General features: G+C 47.6%; 1 protein-coding gene across 6 annotated transcripts in view; it reads right to left on the bottom strand.

Moving 5' to 3' along the window:
* LOC125950201 (galactosylgalactosylxylosylprotein 3-beta-glucuronosyltransferase P) overlaps nt 1-22,351 on the bottom strand; it is a 45,069-nt gene that overhangs the window by 20,196 nt on the left and 2,522 nt on the right. The window lies entirely within an intron of this gene.

The following is a 22,351-nucleotide window of genomic DNA, read 5'->3' as shown; positions in this document are numbered from 1 at the left end:
CTGGATTCTCTGAACTTCTATTTCGAAGAGTTTCGCGCCATAGAAAGTTAGTTGGCGTGGCATAATCGGACACAAATTGAAAAGCATGAAACGAAGCGAAACCAATCATGGATGCTCGATCTCGATCCGATACCATGGGTCGGTGGGTGAGTCACCGGTGCACATGGAATCAATCAAACGAGGGGAAGGGGGAGAAGCGAGCGGCAAATGGACTACACTAGGCGAAAAGCTCAATTGTCACCATTTTGGACTCGCGAAAAGTTTGGCCATGGGTTGAGAGCTTAGCTGGCACTAGCGTACCCGTTCAACCGGAATGTGCCGTCGGCAAAGTGAAAATTCAATTTAAAACTCATCACTCAAAGCTCCAGACACTCGCACTCGTTCCGCTCGCTCGACTCGCGTCGCATTCCCGGTTACTGTTTCCTCGCTTGTTTATCTGCCGGAATTGCCGGAATCCTTCAGGATCTCGAGGTACCCCGAAAAGCGGCATGGCAAAGCGAAAGTTTTGCACGCACGTCTCACTAGAATTCGTGGCACTTGTGCCGTGGCACTGGAGTGCTGTTGATTGTTTTTGTGCTAAGGCTCCTTCGGCGAAACTCGTATATAAGCGATCCTTCTTCTGCTGGCAGCGGAATATGGTTGAAGAAGATCTACTTACGCAAAGTGGCAAATCGCGTTTGTTTCGTTCTTGTATCTTCTGGGAAATGCGGACCAAATTTGAGCGGCACAAAAAAAAAATGCGACGAAATTCAATTGAAACGATCGCTGCTACTAATTAATGCCATTTTACGACCAATTAGAGCCTTTTACCTTTGATCATCCACTGACGTCAACACTTCATTAAACGATAACGATTAAGCGTCAGTCAACGGTGAGTGACGGTACAGTATTATGATTTTCTGCGAATCCAATCGACACCGAAGATGATGCTGGGAACGTCAAGCAGCCCTAAGGCTTCTTGGGCACGAGGTAGACCTTTTGCTTCATCAGCCCTTGTTGCGAAACCGGGTCAAGCGAAAGGCGGCTAGCAAAATAAGGGTCATTTTGAAGCGACGATGCTGAACAACCTTCTTCCATTTCCATGGAACTTGTTGCTCCACTAAGGATCTAGGCGTTGAGTTTCCAGATAAATTGGATTTCGGAAAATCAAAACCATCTAGAAGCCGTTCAGAGAATTCCTACGTCTTTAAAGATATTGCTCCAGTAAAATTAAATAATTCCTATTGCTCCAGTAAAATTAAATAATTCCAAGCTAACTTAAATTCTTATCAAAGATTCTTATAAAAATTGGTTGATTGTACTTTGTATAAAGACAATGCTTAGGCTACACATAAGACAGAACGCGTCGTAGTTGGCCAAATTACCCTAACAGGTTGATATTGATTGCTAGTTTCAGTCTGGAAATCCTGGAATGCCAATCATGCCATCAGTGCTCTTCTTCTGCACAGTAAAACGGAAAAGAATCCAGTGAACCGTCTCGCATGGTTCAAACATTGATCCGCAGTGGTTCTCTGTCTTTGTCTCTGCCTCTCTCTGCTATTTCTTCTCTTATCGGGAAAAACATAAATATACAATGCTTTGATATGGCCACGTATAGTTGATCCAGCGAGAAGCATTCACAAGAACCTTCGACAGTACAGGAAAAGTGTATTGCGAACGTGCTTCCCTTGCTTCATCCGACAGCGTGCGCAATGGAGGTGAAAGGATCCTCCATTGCGTTTGCAAAGTCCGATGGTAGGAAACGCGAGATTGAAGGTGAATGAAAATCCGAGTCGTTCTTACGAATTTGCCGATGGCGTGGCGATGGATACCACAAACGAAAAACGGTAAAAAAAGGGCTGCAGGAAACATTCTCGTAAAAGTCAAACGGCGCAACATGATGCCATATTGACCGGAATGGACAACCACACACATGCACGACTCTCTCCTTCTCTCGTTCTCGCCTCTAGGTTTAGTTCTAACCTTCATACGGGAAGATTTCCTCGAGGCTGGCAGACGAACAGACAGGCTGACAAATTTCAAGCAACCAGAACGGAATCCGTCGGTCGATCTCGGCACTCGGCCTGCCAGAGTGCCATCTAATGTGCCCGCAGTCGTCCAGCGGACGGACGCAAGCCCCGAGCAGCAGGAAAATGCAGCAGGAGTGGAAACGTTGGCCACGTTTTCCTAGGGGCAAGCTCAACGCTTAAACCCGAGCCGAGCTGGCTGGCCAAACCGTCGGTCCGTATGGTCTGCGACGGTGGTAAAGGGCAAAGGCACAACTACGCGACGTTCAGCCCGTCTCTCGACCACCCGGGAAAGGGACTGGAGGGGGGGATCGGCTTCTTTACTTTCTTTCTGCAAACCCTTCTGTTTTCGTTTTTTTTCCTTTTTCCTACATTGCAATCCCGCCAGCTGCTCTCATCGTCACCAGCAGGGTGGCCACGTACATGCCTTCCCTGCTACCCATCCCACCCTGTCCTCCCCACCCCCCTCCCCTTCCACGACGAAAAGGTCGGAGAGGAAAATGTACCGGAAAAATGGAATGTTAACACTCCGAGCGTCAACAGCACAACGGTGCGAGCACGTGAAGAAGTGTTTGTTGTCTCCGTGTCAGTGGCTCCGAGCAGGACCGCCAGGCAACAGCCGGCTTGAAGAGTGGAGCATTCCGGGCGAAAATGATGCCCAATGGTTCCGGGGGAACGCTTTTCTGCTTCTGCTTTGTTGTGCCAGCGCGTCGTCATGTGTGTTGGTCGGCAACATTCTGTCAGCTACTACTACACTGGTGTTAGTGGTGGCCACACTCTACTGTCCTCTACGGTGGAAAAGTCGAAATCGTGCCACGAACTTAACCGACAAGTCTGTGCATGTCTGTGGACTGAAGACACACGCACACACACACGCGCGCGCGCTCGCGACTCTGAGGTCATGGGTCACGGTTGCTGGTGATTCAACGTGCGATTCATTTTCCACCCAACACCGGCACCGGCGAAGGTAAACAATTTTCATTATTTTCCTTTCAAACACAAATTGTTTTGCGAACAGAATCCGGTGCTTTCCGGTCCTTTCGTTCGAAACTCATCAACATCAACGACGACGCTGGTGGTTGGTGGTTGTTTCGGAAACGGAATATGTACCGAAACGCTTTTGGTAATACCGGTTTTTGGTTTCGGTCGGTCCAACCATTAACGGGGCCGCCAAAAAGTCGCGCTAGTCGTGGGTCTGAAGTTACTCGGGGAATACTTTCAACAATCCTTTGAACGTTATAGCGCGTGCAGCGTATAGAGTGTGTCGTGCAGTTGAAAGAAATGGAGCATTAATTTAATGAAAAGTGGAGAACCCTTTTTACCTCGCTGGTGATGTTGACGCATGCGAGAGTTTCACGAGCCGTTGCACATCTCAACGACTTAATAGTCATCGTCCGGGATGAATTTTGCCACCCCTCCCTCCCCCAATTACATACCCACATTAAAGCATTTCATTCTTCTCTCATCGTAAGCATCACGGCTCGGCGCTTCAATCAACACACGCGCTGCGTCACAAAGCGCGGGTGGGGGGGTCGTACGATTTCGAGAAAGTAATTAATTTGAATCGCTATTTGCTTTTGGGGGTAGAACACAAACTTACGCAACCCCGTGCGTTCCAACCGGCAGCAGTAAGCGTGTGCTTCGGAAGGAGATGGTTGGTTGCCACTTTTAATCCGTTCCGTTTTCCTGAAATCTCTCGTCATCAGCCACGGGAACCTCAAGGGGGATGCCTCGAGACCCGGGGTTGAACTTCCTTTATTGGCTTCGTTTCCCTCTTCGCTTCAAAACTCATTTTTACGCAAAGTGAGTTTGAATGCGAATTTGAAACATCACAAAGTCGACACGCTGAAAAGTGACTATTGATCGGTCGAAGCTGGGATTGCGGGGCATTATTTTCTGCGGAATCATTTCGAATTCCGAAAATCCTCTGCACCACCGCACTGCAGTATCTCCTATCGATGGCGACGCCCCTCGACGGAGAGACACAGTTCAGTGCTGTGAAATGCTATCGCCAACAATCACGAAGACCGATAAAATGTAAGTTGGCAGAAACTGCAATGCTACAATGGCACTGGCTAGCCACCGGCATCTTTTATTTACTCTTTTAAGATGCTTCACCTCATTAATCATTATGTTTCATCGTTTCGTGTTTGGTTGAAGTGAATTGATCCGCCGCCTTCACGCATACGCATAGTTCGTCAGGAACAGAACGGATGTATTGTTTACCATAAACTTAACTCCAAGCTTACTGTACTGTTGCTGGGACCGGTCGCAAAACTTTGGAACCCCGATTTTCGGTGGTCCCGTCGGGAGTGAGCAACATGAAACCGGGATTTTGCGGACGGGGAGTTTACTACTGCCTCAGGTCGGTCGGTCGGTCGGTCGGTCGGTTGTTCTTCAGTGAATGTTGCGTTAATTATGTGCCATGTTGAATTTTGTTTTCCGTTTTCCGTCATTTACCAGCGCTGTTATTATTTTTTTCTGGCTGCTGCGATGAGAAGCGACGATGCGTAAAGTTTCACGGCCGGCTTTATAATTTTCGTCAATCTCGCTCCCGTTGCCCTTCGGTATGTAAGGATTTATGTAACGGCCACCCGGTTGAGTGATCGTCTGGGGAAATCTTCGGTTCCTCCGGTACGGCACGGTTTTATGAAGCACGCCAGTGTGCGTGCGCCATGGGCCGATTGACTATTTTTCATTCCGTACCGTTACCCGAGGCCCCGGAACGGAAGTTATGTCGCTTTTGCCGGTGGGTCACATTCCCGGGGGCCGGCATTCCACATTGCTGGAAGTTCTTCGTCTGATGCTGTGCTATGCTATGCTGCTGTGCTCTCGCCATGCTATGTATTGTCCGCTTCTAGGAGGGCTCAATGGCAGTGAGGCAAGCGGTAGATTGCCGCTCGTCGAGCAAAGTGCATTCAGGTCCAAGAAGCTATCGGCCACGGGTATCCTTTCAACTCTTTATTACACCACCAAAAACCCCTCGGCGGCCATCGAGCACCATCGTGCGAATGCGGTGCCTAAACTTTATCTACGCCAGCTCCATCGTACCGAAAACTTGCCAAACATTATTCGGCACCAACCTACTGCACACAATGGGTAGTGGGGGTCAAAGTTTTTCCGAGCCACGGCAGCACGACCACTGTTCGGATTCGGCGAGATGATGAGCCGCATATGTAGAGTGATAAAGCCACGTTCGCCGGCGCTGTTTTCCATATCCTGCCAACTGCAGTTCGAGGTAGCATGCCGCCAGCTACATACACGCTCCCTTTTCGGGCGGCCAAAACTTTCACCCAGCGCAGCAACATAAATCAAAAACACGATTCTAATGCATCGGTGAAGGGCACGTTGGGAAGTTAACAGCGAACGCCAAAAGGAACCTAGACAAGCGCCGGGCTTTTTGCTGCCAGTAAGCCAGAGCATTCGAGATGCCAAAAAGTTCAAACTATTGTGGCAGGTTTTGGGAAGTTTTTGGCAGCTGTGCGCATTCTGGTATGCCAATCAATTGGCCGAGCGAAAAACGAGACCGTTTGCTCCATGTTTTGCTCCATGGTCAATAGGCAAGGTAGTTTAAAAAACGGTATAAGCATCTTAAAGTAATAAATTAAACCTTTACTCATTCTTTTCGTGCGTAAAAGGGACCTGCCGAGACACATCTCTTACCTGAAAGAAGAGAAAAAAGGGGAAAGAAATGTTTTATTAAAACTTGCGATTCCATTAGGAGAATTGCATTACGCGATTTACAGTGGCAGTGCCAGGAACTTGTGGTCAAGGTTTTAGTGCACCCAAAAAGGGAACTGAAAACGACAATAAGCCCGCAATTAACATGAAAAAGTGCTGCGAAAGCTTAAAACAAAACGAAAACCCCTTAAGGGCGGTGAGAGGGAAAAGGTTCGCCGCCCGGAAACGTGCGCAAACCGATTTGGTTCGGTGTTTTGCTTCAGCGGACCGAAACTGACCGGAGTAGATTCGCTTTCCGGCTTTTCCCAAACATTCCCAAGGAACGAGAACTTTCTTCTTGTTTTCCGGGTCGTTTTTTTTCTGTGGTGCTTCTATTCCAGAAAGCATTCCGCTCCGAAATTCCGCCGGCTTTAAGTAAACGAAGCATTCCTTCCAAGGTGGCCGTAGTGGAACGCCCAGGAACGTAAGTAAACAGTGTGCAGAGCGAACCGTTCTGAGAAGGTACGGGGTGTGGTTGTTGGGCAGGAGCTTTTGATCCAATGTAAGCACCACCGGCTTGTCCCTTTGCCATTTGGTCGAAATTGAAAAACATAACATGCGAGTCAGAGTCGGAAAAGTGCTGTGTGCTGTGTGCTGTGTGTGTGTATGTGTGTGTGTGTGTGTGTGTGTGTGTGCCTCGACTGCGGCAGAGTCCGGTCACCTCCTAATGAGTCTGGCAGTTCGTTTGGAGGGACCTTTTCTGGACGTTTTTCTTTCTTATTATTTTACAGTTCCACATTGGTCCGTTATGGTACGTTGGACATGTTGCGCTATTTGAAGCGCTATCTGATTCTGTGAATTCGTTACAAGGATAGCTTGACTCCATTGGTCCTCTCCAATCGTTTACTGATGATGTTACTTATCAGTCCCAGGAGCGGAATACGAAAGAAAGAAAGAAAATAGTCTCGTCTTCAAAGAACGAAATGAAACAAACATTCGGAATGCTGACACAGGTTTTGCCAACAGCAAAAAGGACCCTTTTCATCAATCCTCTTCGAGGTAGTGACCCATGATTCCGGGAGAGTCAAAGCTGATGAGAAAGAAAACATCAAACAGCTCAATACCGACCGATTCGCCACCGTAATGCAAACAATTTATCCTCAGAAAGAGCGGATGACGACTGCCTGGTGTCGTTGCGATTCGAACCAATGTTGCGACCCAGAACCGAACCGAACCGAACCGAAGGAGTGACCGGCATGGGATCACAGCAGCCCAACAAATTGATCTACATTACTGCATCCAATTTGGGCTTATGGTCCATTGCTTGGCCGACCGTTTACGCAATGGTTGCCGACGAAAGAACGAAGGCCATCCGCCGGTCAGGAATCCTGCCAAGGCTTAAGTGAAAAGCCACCTCTGGCCAGCCAGCCAACAGCGCCTCGTATGCAGCAGTAATCGTGCTGGCTTTCGAAAGAATTATGGGCTCACGGGGCGCGCGGAAACTTGGAAAGTGTACGCAGGCTCCGAAAACGGGATTTCCACAGAAAGGACTGCTGCAACATTCGAATCGTAAATTTCTTTGATGTGTCTGCGCATGGTTGGCGTAGATTGTGAGTCTAACATCGCATTTGCAATGTTTCGTTTGCGGTGCGGTGAATGTTTTTGGTGAATGCAACATACACTCGATGCTACACGGAGATTGATTTCTACCGAAATAAACAAGCACAACACCAGCCAGCTATTGAAAATATGCTCTGTTGAAAGCACAGCAGTAACTTTTCAAAACGCTATAAATCGGCACTGAATGGTGGTGGTCGTATATGGTAAGCGTATGGGCAAAGGTGCTGTCGTTACACTTCCCTAAATGATCGAACCTGCCCTTCCATTCACTTCCATCTGGCAGCACAGAACCAAACGGTTGGAAAACTCATTTCCACTGCCATAAATTATCTGATTTGGCATTTGCTCGAACGTTTCTCGTTCGATGCACCGACGGTACCGACCAGTGGTATGGAGTATGGAAAACTCCAAGAACTCAAAACACTCACCGCCCCATTTTTGTACGGGGGGCCTGGTGTTCTGTGCATTAACAAATCATGAACAAACAAACCAGCAGCAGACGGGATAAAAATATGCTTTTCGCTTCGCACCGCAATGCTGGAACTGGCATTGGCATTGGCATATATGCACGGTGCCACTCCTGCCCCATTTTCCAGTTCGGTGAAATGTACCGACAGCAAACGCTGCAGACGGAATACCAGCATACAGCGGGAGAATTTCATGCACTGGAGTGCAGTGGAGTGTGCTTCGTAAACACAGCGTTACAATTAAACCAAGCAAATCTGAATGTAGAGTGTGAAACAATAGAGCATTGTTTGCTCCGAAACAACATTTGCATTGAAAACATAATTGCAAACCTCCTTCTATCAAGCGTATTCTAAGAAATGCTTTTATCGAAGACTATTGTATTGATTTTGTCAAGGATCTGTTGGCCAAGAAACTGCAATGCATGTCGAATTTCGTAATGTTTCTCCTCATGGCCAAAAACTGCACTAGAGGCTGTTCTAGGTCACGGCAGCATTTTCCACCGAAAGCTATAAATATTGTCCCCCGGTCGGCAGCAGGCGACGGTAGCCAACGGTGGAGCTCCAGTGTCGTGCGGTGCATGTGCATCGTAACCTGCATTGGCCGTAGCCCTGGAATCCGGAAATAGAAAAATAATTTATTTTCTCGCCAAATAAAAAATCATTTTTCTTGTGGAACTGGGCCTGGCGTCGTGCGTCGTCGTGCCAAGGCCTACTTTTCCCGCTGCTGGCCAACTTATCTCGGCAATCGGCGCTCATTACGGTGCACCATTCGCCGGTGCAAGGACGACCTTGCCGCCCAGACAGACAGAGTGGCCATCTGCTGGAAGGCGGCTTTTCTAGGATTTTATTTGTCAACTGAATTAAATACGACTTATTTTTGGGAATTTTCCAGCATATAACCGAGGAAAAGTGTGTCAGTTCCAGTAAAGACAGTTCACACACACACAAACAAGAAAGGTATTGCATTCAGTTTGCACAAATATTGCATCCAACATCAAAGTAAAAAGCGAATCCGGTAATTGAAAAAGGGACTTCACATCGTTCATAATGGGAAGTATTTTTACAATTTGAGCTACAACAGACTGGACTTGGATGTTGAAATTAGAAAATAGAAACGAATCGTGACGAGAGCTCTTGAACCTCCCCGGATACGCTGTACCAGCGTGTAGCGGACTCCATTTTTGAGAGGCACAAAAAAAAACATGACTCACACTGGCCAAACTATCCAGAAAACGGTGCCCTGCCCCCATTCGGTTGCAAATTTAATCACGAAAGTTCCAATTTTATGTTCTCACAATTTATACGCGGCATCGCGGCAGTGTCCGGTCCGTGGTCGCCGACACGCACAACGGGGTGTGCCAGCGCGAGCGACCGGCGGGGGGTGCTCGCTGGCCAGGCCCCAAAACGCGCGCATACCTAGGCGCGCAGGCTAGAGCTTCTACATTACCGGTTGCTGTTCGCTGGGAAGCGATGAAATAACAGTTCCCGACATTTTATGCAAGGCAGGGGGGGTACCGTTCTCCACCGCCGCGTGCCAGTTACCAGCACCGCGGTCCGTACGGAGAGTATTTATTTGTTTTTAGCGAGGGGCCAGCCGTTTTTTTTTGGGGGGGTTTGCACAAAAACACGCCGGTCCGTTTTCGGGGGACCGCTTAAGGTTCGCAAACATCAGCGGAAAGCACAACACAAATAGAGAGCAGTAGCAATTTTGTGTTTAGTCGGCGTTGGTGGAATGGAATTGTTGAGTGAGTGAGAGCTTTAATTATGATTTAATTCCACTGCTAACCACATCTTTCGGTGGCGATCTCCCGCCTGTGCGGCACGCTTAACAGCTCAGCATATATAGTTCCAGTGCGTTCTCTGTGTGTATGTTTGTGGCACACGCGTTATGTCACGAGCCTGTGCGCTTGGTGTATTTCGGTTTGTATAAACATAAACTGAGCGGAACAAAAGGTCCTGTAAACGGCAGCTCGAGATAAACAAGTTTTAAGCCGTTTAATGGCAGAAAACATGTCACATTGATAATCACTAGCGCTGGCGAAGGTGCACGATGCAAAATGGAATGACAATCACACCCGGGTCAATCCGCTAGTCCGATGCACCGGCAGGTTAATTATTCTAATTACCATCAATAGCAGTTTTTGTTATTCGACATGCGTGGCTAATATTTGCACAACGATTATGTTTTGTTTGAAGCGCCCTAATGGGAGGTTTGCATGGAAAAATCATGCACCATAATTAACCAAAGCTTTTACGGCTATTTCAACGATAATTGCATCCAATTTGTAGTGGGTTTTTGGTCGGTCGGTCCGGTTGTTGACTAATCTAATTCACCAAGCAAAACGGCCCCTAAGTATAACAGGGTTTAAAGGGATTAAATTAGTCCTTTAAATTGTCAGCCGATTTTGCACAAACTTCGCAAAGCGCGAGAGGGACCACGAGGCACTGACTGTTGCGTTTACCTCATCCGTGGTCAATATTATTGATTTCATCCCTTTGAAGTGGAAATTCCGGTTCCGCATGTTTAACTCCTTACTCATATGAGAGGGGCCCCTTTTAATCAACGATTTTCCGAACAACAAAAAAACAACAAAGTCATAAAAACGAGCCAAAAAGGTGTACCATTTGCACGCTTCGTTAGTGATCGTTTAGAACCTGCTGCCCGTGTGCGGTACACGCGCACAGAATGCATCAAGAATCATAAAAAACATCTTTACGATGTTAGTCTCCAGTGAGTCTTCTTTATTCCCGGTTATAGCGGACCCCTACCCCCCCCCCCCACCCTAGCACGTGTTTTTTCCGCCTCCAAGCCACGGGCTCAATCGCCCGTGACCGTGATTTAGCTCATGCAACATTTATACCGCCCATGTTTATGAGTGTTTTTCCGGTGCGTTAGATGTTTTTCCTTCGTTTCGTTTTTCCGACCAGGTAAAAGGCGGGAAGCCAAGCCAGAGTGAAGGTGTGCGAGGCATCACGCATCGCGACCGAATGTGCGCATCGCGTACAGCTATTCAAAACAATTGCCGAAAGCACTGAAAGGGAGAATGCGTAATTCGGATTGAATGAGAACATTACGGTCAGACGTGTGCCCCGCCATTGCTTAACAGAATTTCTCTGTGTTTTGCATAACGGTGTTGCTCTCGGGCAGGTTTAAGGATGGTTCTCGCAACGCTAAACATGCAAAAGAACGTTCCGGTGACGATGGAGTTCATGGATGGATAACGCGTATCAAACAGATCTGTCATACCATTGATGGCACGTGCGACACATTTCTCCATTAATATTAACAGTATCGGGATCAGCATCAGCAGCGTTCGAAAGATGAAACAACATAAACCTCGAATCAATTTAAGTATGCAACAAATTAAGATCTGTCATTGATATCGCTAATCGACGGTTTTCACAGCCGGAACGCTCCGATGGGTTCGCCTCCAATTAACCAATTACAATGTGTCGACAAACGGTGATATGCATCTCATCTGCACACACATACACTCACACACACACACACCGGATGTCAAACAACCAGCTACCGCCACGTACTTGGCGGATGCGCCGTCCGCTATTACCGAAATGCCGGAAAATGGTACCGTATTGGTGCCGAGGTTTGACGAGGAGGGTATAACTTTTCACGCGCCAACCGTCGCTGGCCCGCGTGCCAGCGCATAATTAATGCGTGTTCGGTGTTTCATGTGTGTGACACGGATGGCACACGGTGACACCATGCCATGACATCGATTTGCGTACATTTAAGCAGAGCGTGCCCATCGTTCCCATCGGACAGAAGCAAACGCCGGGACCGGAGATTCGGTATCCAGCAAACACCACACACACACACACAGCATCTCTTTTTGCATCACATACGCTGGCCCGGGGCAAACCGGAGATGAATCCGTTCGGCTGAATCATGCAAATGGGCTTATTTCTTCTTTATTTTGTCGCTATAATTTCGCTGGATGTAAAAGACATCCCCTTGGTGGCATCGTAGCACGCGGATAGTGTGTGGTAAGCCCGTTGGTGGGTTGACGCGCAAATTGAGTCTAATCGCGAAACGCATTATATCTCACTTAAGGTCTCCGTGGCGCGCGTCGTGCGCGCCATAGCGATGTTAATGATGGCGCTGCTGCGCTGATGCTCTATCGCCAAAGTCACACATGGTAGCAGAATTTTGTGCCCGAATAGAGAAGAGTTACAAGAACTAACAGCAGAAGGAGCATTATCTTCATTTCTGTAACTAGGTGACGAACAGTCCGTCCATCCTGAACGGACACTAATTCGCTTTTTCGTCCCGTGGACCACCGGTAGATTCAATCAACGGACGTACCGTTACGTAAGCCATTTGTTGCGTTGTTGCAATCATCATCTCCACTTTCTCCGGTGGGGCTTTATTTGGATTTATTTCCACACATCCACATTTACCTACGGACCGAAATAGGATTGGCAATTTCAATTGAGTGACGACACCACAGAACGCTACCCGGGAGGAAGGGGTGTGCGTTCTTACGTAGCAGTTTCCGGGGCCGGGTGTAGCCATGCCCTTGAATCTACCGACCGATCCGTTGGGCACATTGCCGCGTGGCTGCGTCTTGCGTGGACAGAGGAAGGTGCAGCAAATGGATCGTTCAGCTTAAACCGCATGATAATCACTAATCTGGTAAGACGCCTTAATAGAATTAGGAGGCATTAGTGGCACGTATAGTAGAATGAGGGGGAAAAGAGCAGGTAGATCATATTTAGCGCTCTTTCAAACACTATAATTCTTTATTACTGTCGTACAAACGTGTCTAGGGTTCTTCCTCTATTGGCTTAGGGTGAGTAGCTTAGCAAAGACGTCAGAACGCGGGAAGCATGGTTTTCCTGTGGATAGTGGCTTCTGCGCGATGATTGATGAACGTTATTTGTCTGCGTCGCTGGGTGGCAGTCAGTTAAGCTGCCAGTATCCAGCGGTACATAATTAACATACAAAAAAACTAAGAAACGCAAAGAACAAGTCGTTTTTCAATGCTGTACACTAACTCCGAACGGGTTCAGCTCGTTGCATAAGATTGTTTCACAAAAAGTATTTTACTGTCAAGGATATCTTAAGAATCTCACTATAAAACCCTTTTGTTTAAATTAAAAATATCTATGGAAAAATTCTTGAAAGAATTAACGATACCAAAGAGGCAGTTTTAAACGTAACACTTTAAAAAAGAAAGCTAAGTCTTTTTGCTTTAAAATGAGGGAACTCTTTGTGATCAGATTATCGACGAAAGCAAATATTATTTCTCATTTTAAAGTCATTTCTTACTTTTCGATAGCAAAGTCATCGTTGAAACTCATTGAAAGATAAAAGATATCTCTCTTGTTGGAGAAGAAATTAATTCACCTTTCCTTTTGTATGGAATCCTTTTCCATGAAAAAAACAATGAACTGAATCTTGAAAGAAATCAGTTACACCATAGCGCAAGCGAGAGATAAATTTATCTTTTGTGATGCTGACTTTACAGTCGACTTGCTACCACTTTAAGATTCAATCGTCCGCCTTTGCCATTCCTAATCTATGCGGATACAACGGTTCACGACAGCCCAATCCGTCACTTATGACAAATGTGCAGAACGACTTGGCTTGGAAAGGTCCGGAAACGGCCCAACTCCAGGGCAAATGTATAATTTAAACCAGCACCATGATCTCGACGGCGACCTATCGGTGGCACGGAGCCCGCCGATAAAAAGAAGCTCCTCACGATACTCAGCATCGGAGCTCAGCATAATTTTCTCTTCCTCTTCCCAACAGCTGCAGCTGCCGCCAACAGATGGGCCTCGCTGAGGGGTAAACCCCCATTCTCATGCCAATGCGAACCAAGGAGCCTACGCAGAGCCGGATAGAAGGATGTGACCTTTTGATCCATTTCCTGGGCGCCATTCTGGGACATAATTTTCACCATCCTCATCCGCCCCGTTCCGCCCCTCCAGAAGAGAATCTCATCTGGAAATCCAACGGGTACTCCCGTCTCCCTTTTCATAGCGGAGGGCCTTGATGATGATAATAGCAATGGTACTGGCGACGGCGACGACGACGACGACGATCATAATAATGACAGTAACGGTTTTCCGCTGCCAGTCAGTACCGTCTGCCGATGAAGTGATGTCGGCGCGCGAAGCTGCGAAGTGATTTCCAACGAATACAATTTCCATTACGCTAATTTTAATTGTAACTTGCAGCGATTGCGCATTTTACCGGCACCGAGTGCACTGACTGTGGCACTGTGTCACCGGATGGATAACGAACTGTGAAATGCATTTTTGCGATTGCGATTTCCTGTGATTTGCGATTTTCCATTTGTCTTTGGCGGGTGGAAAAAGGAAAGGGAACTGAACTGCACTAACGATGAAACTCCTGATTTCAGCGAACGCTAACGACTAATGAACGTCGAGCAAAAAAGTGTAATGGATTTTGACATTTCTATAGTCACTTTTGAGGGAACACCCTTTGCCGACTTCTACGATAGAATGACAAACATTTTAAGCTTATCCTCAAAAACAGCAAGAACTTTTACTCTTATCTTCGATAAGAGCGCCTCGAATGGAAGCAAACAATTGCACTTCGTTACCGATTATCCAAATCGATTGCGATTGTACTATCGCCGGGAAAGGTCCCACAATTTGCACTCCGAGAAAATCCCGTTTTTTGCTTTCGATTTTTGATCTGTAATAAAAGGTATCCAAGAAGGCACAGGAGATGCGGAGAGAGATATTTCGATCCCAGTGACCGTTGGCTAGAAAACGGTTGAAAAATAATACATTTTGGTTCGAAATCACTATCAGGATGGCTGCCCGACGAAAATTGTCCCTAAGTTCGGCGAGTCCTTCCAAATCATCGAGCGTACTGGGGAAGCGACGTGAGAAGTTGGCGGCAGCGAAAAAAACCGTGCAGACGAAGGCAACGGCAGAACGGCGGCAAAGAACTATCCGGAAGGTGCTAAACAAATCGACGCAACAGCTCGCCAACAACAACCGACGTCTCGTCGTCCTGGACGCTTGCAACATCAGTTTCGTCCAAAGATGGTTGCCAAGATTTTCGGTCAATCGTCTTCAGCAGGCGATCAGATATTTCCAAACCATGGGCCTACCGGTGGTTTGTGTTTGCCCAAAATTTCACCTTCACACAAATCAGTGGGATAGCAGGCATGAAATGAACCAGCTGTACAAGTCGAACCTGATAGTGGCGACTCCTTGCAAGGAGTCGCCCTGTCCCCGATCACAAGTGTATGAGGATCGAATAATTGCAGAAATTGCACATCGGTTCGGTGGTTTCGTTATAACGAACGATCGATTCCGGGATATTGCCGCCGAGAACGAGGACTGGCGAAGAGTGGCCGAAACCAGGCGTATTCCGTTCGAGTGGATAAACGAGAAAACATTTTCGATTCCGAACTACGGCCGCCGTTCGTTGGAGGGCGATTAAGTGATCGCATCGGAAGTAGCCAGCCATGTATTTGGAAAAGAAATAAATTGCTTAAAGTGTTTGAAACAATTTTGTGGGGTAAAAATTTAATGCTCCTCTTTCTTTCTATCGGGAAGCACCAATACCGTTTAAGTGCACGAAAACTCAATTTACGGTTTCATTTATTAAAATTCATCATCCACCACCGTCCGCCACCCGATGCCAGGGCCCAATAGTGAAGCGTAAGCTCGAAGATTGTGCGATGCTGCCGGAAAAGAACCCTTCAAAGAAAAAAACGGAAAACAAATGACACCCCAACTGACATACCCGGTCCAACGGGGCGATAACTGCAATAATGTTCGCAGCGAACCGCAGAGCACCGTCGTGCTTTGGAATGGTGCTGGCGAGCGCAAAGCTTATCGCATTGGGCATACCGCAAATGGAGCGCAACATAAATGTTATCTTTCGAGTGACTTCATTCGTTAGTCATGGGCATTCCGGCAGCGGAAGCAGCGACCGTTGACTCCCTCTCCTCCAGCCCTTAAGCGCCGCCTTAAGACACTACCGTAATTCACCGTAAATTTCGACGGAAGCAATTACACAAAGCCTTGCGAATGGACGAAAAACAGTCCCTCCTCCCCCCACTCCAACCACCCACCGTCTCGGATGTTGTCTCGAAGCGAAAGCGTTCCGCATCCGAATCCAGGAGTCCGGCACAAGTGGAAACAAACAAAAGCTTTTCCACCTACATAAGCACAGACCCTCTCGAACGTTCAGCCCTCGGGTTTCTCTGGTAGGGTTTTGCCCGATGTGCGGTCCCTGCTTCGTGCTTCGTGCTGCATGTTGCTTCCGAGACGTGTTCGGGGGAGGGCGTGCCTCACATGGATGGTACTACAAACCGACCTCCGGAATGGGCTCTCGCTATGCCACGTTTCGTACGTGAAGGAAATTAAAAGTTTCGCCACCTTCGAGGGGGGGGGGGGAGGGGAGGTGAGCGCAACCCGGCATTTTCGCGCGATTCTCCCGCCCCCTGAGCCTCCTATTACTTAGGGTCCTAATTTATGGTTTCACATGCGCCCGCTTCTGATAGCGGGAGAAATACGATGCCGACGGTGAACCGCACACCGAACACACGCCGCTGTGGATGCGCTATCCTCTTTCGAAGCGATAATTCTCCATTTCCTCCATTGCCCCTGCAGAAGCGGTATCTGCGGCGTCCATTTCGACCGACCACCCGGTGTCTTTCGGAGGGTGGGAAACTTATTGCTTCCAATAGAGATGGATGGAGATAGGAGGCGAGCGAGAGAGAGAGAGAGAAAGAGAGAAAGATGGCAAACACCGGGTTCCGGGGAGCCGGTAACGATAGAGATGTCCCCCCGGGAGGCCGCATTGGGGTCATTAAACACCTAGCTGCTGCTGCTGCTGCTACTGAGGCGCCCGATTTCGCCTTTCACAAGCCGCGAGTCCCGATGGGAAGCCTTCGATGGGGCCCGCTAATGAAGTGTTAAATAAAGGCTACCACACAAACCGGCAGGTAGCCCCTCGAAGCACGGTGGGAAGCGAGAACGGGCCAGGCAATCGATTATTTCGTTTGGCAATCATTGGCCTCAGAATGGCGGCGTTACGGACCGCAAGGTGGAGGAACTCACAGAAAGAAAACAAATGACTTCACTCCACCGTAACGCTCCCAAGGCTCCGTTCGGCTTGTGTTCAGCATATCTTACCAAATCCCGGCCCCGAAAGCAGGACCAACGGTAAGGGATGGAGAATGGATTTAGATAGATAATGCTTGGTACCTGGGGTCAGGCCACCGGGCAGACCAATAAGAACGCATCACACAGTGTCGTAACTCATCATAAGCGGATTATAATCAGCACAGGCGTGCGTGTGTGTGTGTGTGTGTGCGTGTACCGTTGAGGATTCCTATGTGTCTTTGGCCACGCCACACCGACCGGGGCGGATTGCATTGTGGGACTAGAACGGAACACGAAGCGTACGTAAAACTGTTGTAAGAAACTTTCACTAACAGCTTAACCGTTGCTCTCGAACACACTCACATACATACACGAGCACATCTACTCATGTATGCCTTGGCTTGTTACGGAAATTGGATTTACCGATGGGTCCTAGCCAGCACCATTGGAGTTACATGGAGGCGCCTAGTGGTTCATGTATTTTTTTTTTCTTTTTTATGCGTCACCCCCGGGCAAACACTGGAAAGATGGGAGTTAAATGATGTTTCTTTCTTCTTATTATTATTTTATTGTGCTTCTATTGCTGCTGCCACTCGTATGTACACATTGATTTACCTTCCTTCCGTTAATGTCCTTCTCCACCTTCTCCAGAACATCCCGGGAAACCTTTCCCCAGCGCGATTGAATTTCCTAATGTCCCCAAAATAACGCACATTCTTAACGAGCGCACACATTTGTCTCCAGTATGGTAACGAAGCATCGGGGATCGAGACGCCGAGTGGAATCATTAATAACGGTGAACCCGGTGCGCACCGGTCAAAGGTGAAATGAATAGTTTATGTGTGGCGTAGAAAGGCATTTGAATCCCATTCTGACATTCTGACAGCTCCTCGTTCCTTGATGCTGAATACGGTTGTCTTCCTTCCCTTCATCGCATCCCTTTTAGATATCGAGGAAAAGGGATCGATGGGAACCGACGACGACGACGATGACGACGACGCCTCTTTAATCCCGTTCACCTAACAGGGTTGAAGGATTTGCCGAGGAGAGAAAGAACGGGAGAGCGAGCGAGCGAACGAGAGGAGGTTCTAACGGATTTGAAACCATAGCAATGGTGCCGTTGTCATCGCGCACCAGCACCACAACCCTTGGTGCTCGGATCCAGCGGTAGTGGAGAAGGATTTCGAAACCCCTTCCAGAGCACTCAATGAACGAAGGGGTGGGGAAGGTCCTAATCCATCTACGAAACTCGCGGCACGTAGTGTTGAGCGATGGCGATGGAGCCCAGCGGTCGTTTTTCTGGTTCCGCAATGTGGCGCCATCCTGTCATACCATCGCCCTCCCCGCACCACTGGACCTGGCCACGGAAGTAATCCTTTCTAATGAATTCTCTCCACTCTTTCCTCCTTTCGGTGCGGTTCGGTTTGCAGACAAGCGCGAATTACAATTCCATACACTCCCGAAATGCTTGACGCTTGTGCTTGAATACAAATCGGGGCGCAAAGCGATGCGATATTCCTGCCTCCGCTGCTGATACGTTTATCAAGCGAAAGGATTCGTGGGGTTTTCCCTTCAAAGTATGCAAAAGGTACGCCACTCGAACGCCCTGCGAATCGCTCACTTTAACTCCGATGAATACAAAAGCGTACGGAAATCGTCGAATGCAGGCCACGGTGCACAACAAACAGTCCATTATTTCCACAACATAAACCGGAAGATGCAAACAATGAAGCAGAAAATGAGGATACCGATCAATTGGTTCGCAGCGAGCAGCCAGCGAGCAGAGTAGCAACAGTGCAGCGAGAAGCGAGTAAAACGGCGTTTGTGTGTGTGTGTGTTTTATTCATAATTTGCCGTCAACTGCAGTGGAAACATGTTTTTGTGCCAGGGAAATGTTGTTCCCTCGCTGCTGCACTAGCCCCCTGCAGGTTCCTCCAGTGCTTGGTTTTATGATTTTCAATTACAGTTTTTTTTAACCACATCAAGCAACCAATCACTATGGGTACCAATATTCAGGACTGCATGCTGATTAACAGCAATTAATGGGGGGGAAAAGCAAGTCAACAAGCCTGACGAGCGTTATGTTTTCCGTATTTTACATTTCGTCCCCGTTCCTGGAATCGGCGTGGAATCGAGTTTTCCCGCTTCGTATCCCCGCTTCATTCCATTGTCGATTGCAAAAAAGGGACGCAAATCGACACGGTGCGAGCTGCAACAGCGGGATGGAATGTCAATGTACGAACAGAAGAGTACAAGGCCTATGCTAGCAAATCATATCTGCTTCACCCCTTCGGCTTGAATGTCTTGTTGAAACACTTGAGGGGGTTAGAATTAGCACACAACACACACAAGAAGGCTTAATCCTTTATGGCAGGGTTAGTTAGCGCCTCGATGAATGAGAAACCTTCCACGTAAACACACCGCTTGGTAACGCTAAACGATGTTCCTAACCCAACTCGGCTCGTGATCCCTCGGCAAGCGGTATAATTTACTAAATCTTTTAAAGACCTACACTGCACACCAAATGAACCAAGAATATCACGGGCACACCGTTGCCGATGATGGTGGCAATGATGATGATGATGATGATGATGATTAGGGAGCCCTCGAGAATGAAGGAAATTGTGCTTTGTTGTTGTTGTTGTTTTCTTTGAGCAATCGTGGGCCTCGCTTTGATTACCGGTAGTACACCATACGGCCGTGGTACTTGTGGGCACTCGATGGGTGGTTCGCAGACCGGAAGACTTCCCTATATTGCCTGCCCCCACAGGCTGGACGCGCTTCCCGGACGGGGAAGCTAACAACCGCCGAGCCCAGCCATTAGTGAATTGCGTGCGTAAAAGTCGTCCGTTGCAGGTGCGCCGGTGTAGGCCGGTGCCGAATACGGGGCCACCACATACCGGGACGACACACTGGGCACCGGACACCCATTACACGAGCTCGAGGCAAGCACCCCCGGGGTCCCTCTTTCAACTCGGGCTTTTGAGGCCACGCCGGGCCCGATGTCGATGGTCGATGAAGGCACTGGTGGCACAGTTTCGGTTTCCATTAAATACCATTTCATAGTGCCCTCCGCGCCTTTCTCCTCCTGCGAACACTAGGCCACGGACCGAACCGACCGAATGGACGGTAGCAAGTCCTTTCATTTACTTTTACTTACTTGTTGATGACATTGTCCTTTTTGCCCGGTTCAAGCGAGAGCGCAGGGTTCCAGGCGTTTCATTTCTATTCCTGGTTTTTTTCGTCGAAACACATTAGAGAGCATTGCCGTGGGTCAATGGAGGAGCAACAGCAGCAGCAGCAGCAGGAGCAGGAGAGTGTAATAAATTAGACACGCAAGAAGTATGTCTTGCTGTCCGCAAGGTTTGCGTAATAATATGACCAGCTGCGTGACGTTGCTACTATCGCTGCTAAAAGCTAACCGCGCGGTTGTGGAATGTGGTTGATGAAGCCATTTTTTGTAAATAAATTAGTGCAGCTTAATGTTGAGCATAAATTAACGATTTATCCAAACGGTCACGGGGCTCATCCAAACGGCCACGATGATAAATAATTTTACCACTTCTATAAACAAACTGCATTTTATATCCTAGAAGCGGTTATCGTCAAAAAGTTAAGTCATTAAATTTGCGTACATAGTATGGGTAACTAGGTAAGTAAAAGGTGTACCACTTTTGTACCATAGCAACTTCCTAATCACTCAGAGGTTGTTCAAACTATTGGAAAACTGTGTAAAACTTTTCCTGCTGTACCAGGGCTGTTCGAGGAACTGCTTTCGGTGCAGTCGAGTGCACATTTTCCTTTCAAGTAGTCAGCCTGTACTACGGTCAGCATAATATGCGTCTATCATGCGCTATTTGTATCATCGCTGGCTCACGCGTTACCGTTAAAGATAGAATACCGAAGAAGTAAAAATTATTCTAGAAAAAAAACCACTTGAATAATTTTCGTTGTGGTTCGTTGTGTATCATTTCAATTGAATTAAATAGTGAATTTTGAAAACGAACTGCACGATATTAGTACATTCTGCACCTGAAACTGTTTCAAAGAACAGTTCGAACTCTCCGATAATCTTCAGTAGATGCTTTTTACAAAACCTTTTCAAATCCTGTCACACTCTTCACGGGAAAAAGGAAGGAAAATGCATTCCATCTATTAGATGCAGCAACGCTTGATGACTCTCAGGCACTAATAACAGCGGATAAAAAAAAGTGGGTGAGCAAATCCTCTTGCTGAACGTAGCTTATCCTAACGTTAATGACATCCTCGGATCGAGCTGCAAAGGTGGGCGGCAGCGGCAACGGTCGAAGCGAGAAGTGCGCAAAATAATGGAAACTTTCCCGCTTCCAAGACGCTCTCAGGTGAAGCATCTCAGGAAGGAAACCTCTGGTTGCAAACTAACAAAGGCTAATGACTTCTCGGTTCTTCTCGGTTTCTTGGTGATGGCGCACAGACCAAGAATGTGGTGGAGGCGTTTTGAGGTAAAACATAGTTTCCTTGCGATGCCTAGTTAGCCGATAAGGATATGGTAATAGAAACCAGGGCGGTTTTGTGCTGAGCACGAACCAACTTCTCGCCCACGTCAGCTCCCTCTAGGCCATTAAGATAGTCAAGGAAACCGTTGTCATTTTACCATGGTAGCTCGTAGGTGAGTTGCAGTTGGCCGTTGCTGACGGTAGCTGCGTTGCTATTGTTACGAAATTTAATTTCAAAATTCCATAACTTACCCACATGCTCCACACAATGAACCAGAGCTATTATGTATGAAAATAGTAGATCAAAATTATATTATCTCATCTTTTAACCAAACAAAAATATGAGGCCTATTTTGAACATTCACGAAGCAACCATCGATTTATGTTAGGGAATGTTTCCTGAATAAGAAATTGAATAAGAAAGCAAGAATAACTCGCTCGCTCGCTTTTATTCGCTACACATATCAACGCTCGCTGTCATTTGACCGTTGGCCACACGAAACAGTATTCCCCAACTTTTATGGGTCCTTTGTGGTCCCATGGATTAGCACTTGATCTGGCCGCTAAGATCTCGCTCCAGGAAGGTCGTAAATCCGGCGGCCCACCTCCGCGCTGTCGGCAATAAGTCTGTTTACTTTAGTGACTCCGCCTGTTTGCTAATTAGTTATCGACACGATCGTCTTGTTTACACGTTGCGGAGGAGCGGAGACCGACCGGCGATTAGCACTTCGTGCGACGGTGCGAGGTATAAGTTACATTCGTTTGCGAATCAAAAAGCATTTTCGAAGAGTTGTCAGCTGCGTGAAGGTTCTGAAGATGGGGAAATAACATTTTGCACCAGCGTGTGGTCAACAATAAGATGTGTAACAATAAGAATAAAATCTCCGTTTTGACTGAATCATATTTTTAGTCGATTTCTATCACCAAACGCTATCACCGGACAAGCGCAAACTCTGGCCGGGCGACAAATGTTGAGTAGCCAAATTGAGACATTTCACCCAGG

Source organism: Anopheles darlingi, chromosome 2, assembly GCF_943734745.1.
Source record: "Anopheles darlingi chromosome 2, idAnoDarlMG_H_01, whole genome shotgun sequence".
NCBI classification, from domain to species: domain Eukaryota; kingdom Metazoa; phylum Arthropoda; class Insecta; order Diptera; family Culicidae; genus Anopheles; species Anopheles darlingi.
This window is presented reverse-complemented; position numbering and strand designations above follow the sequence as displayed.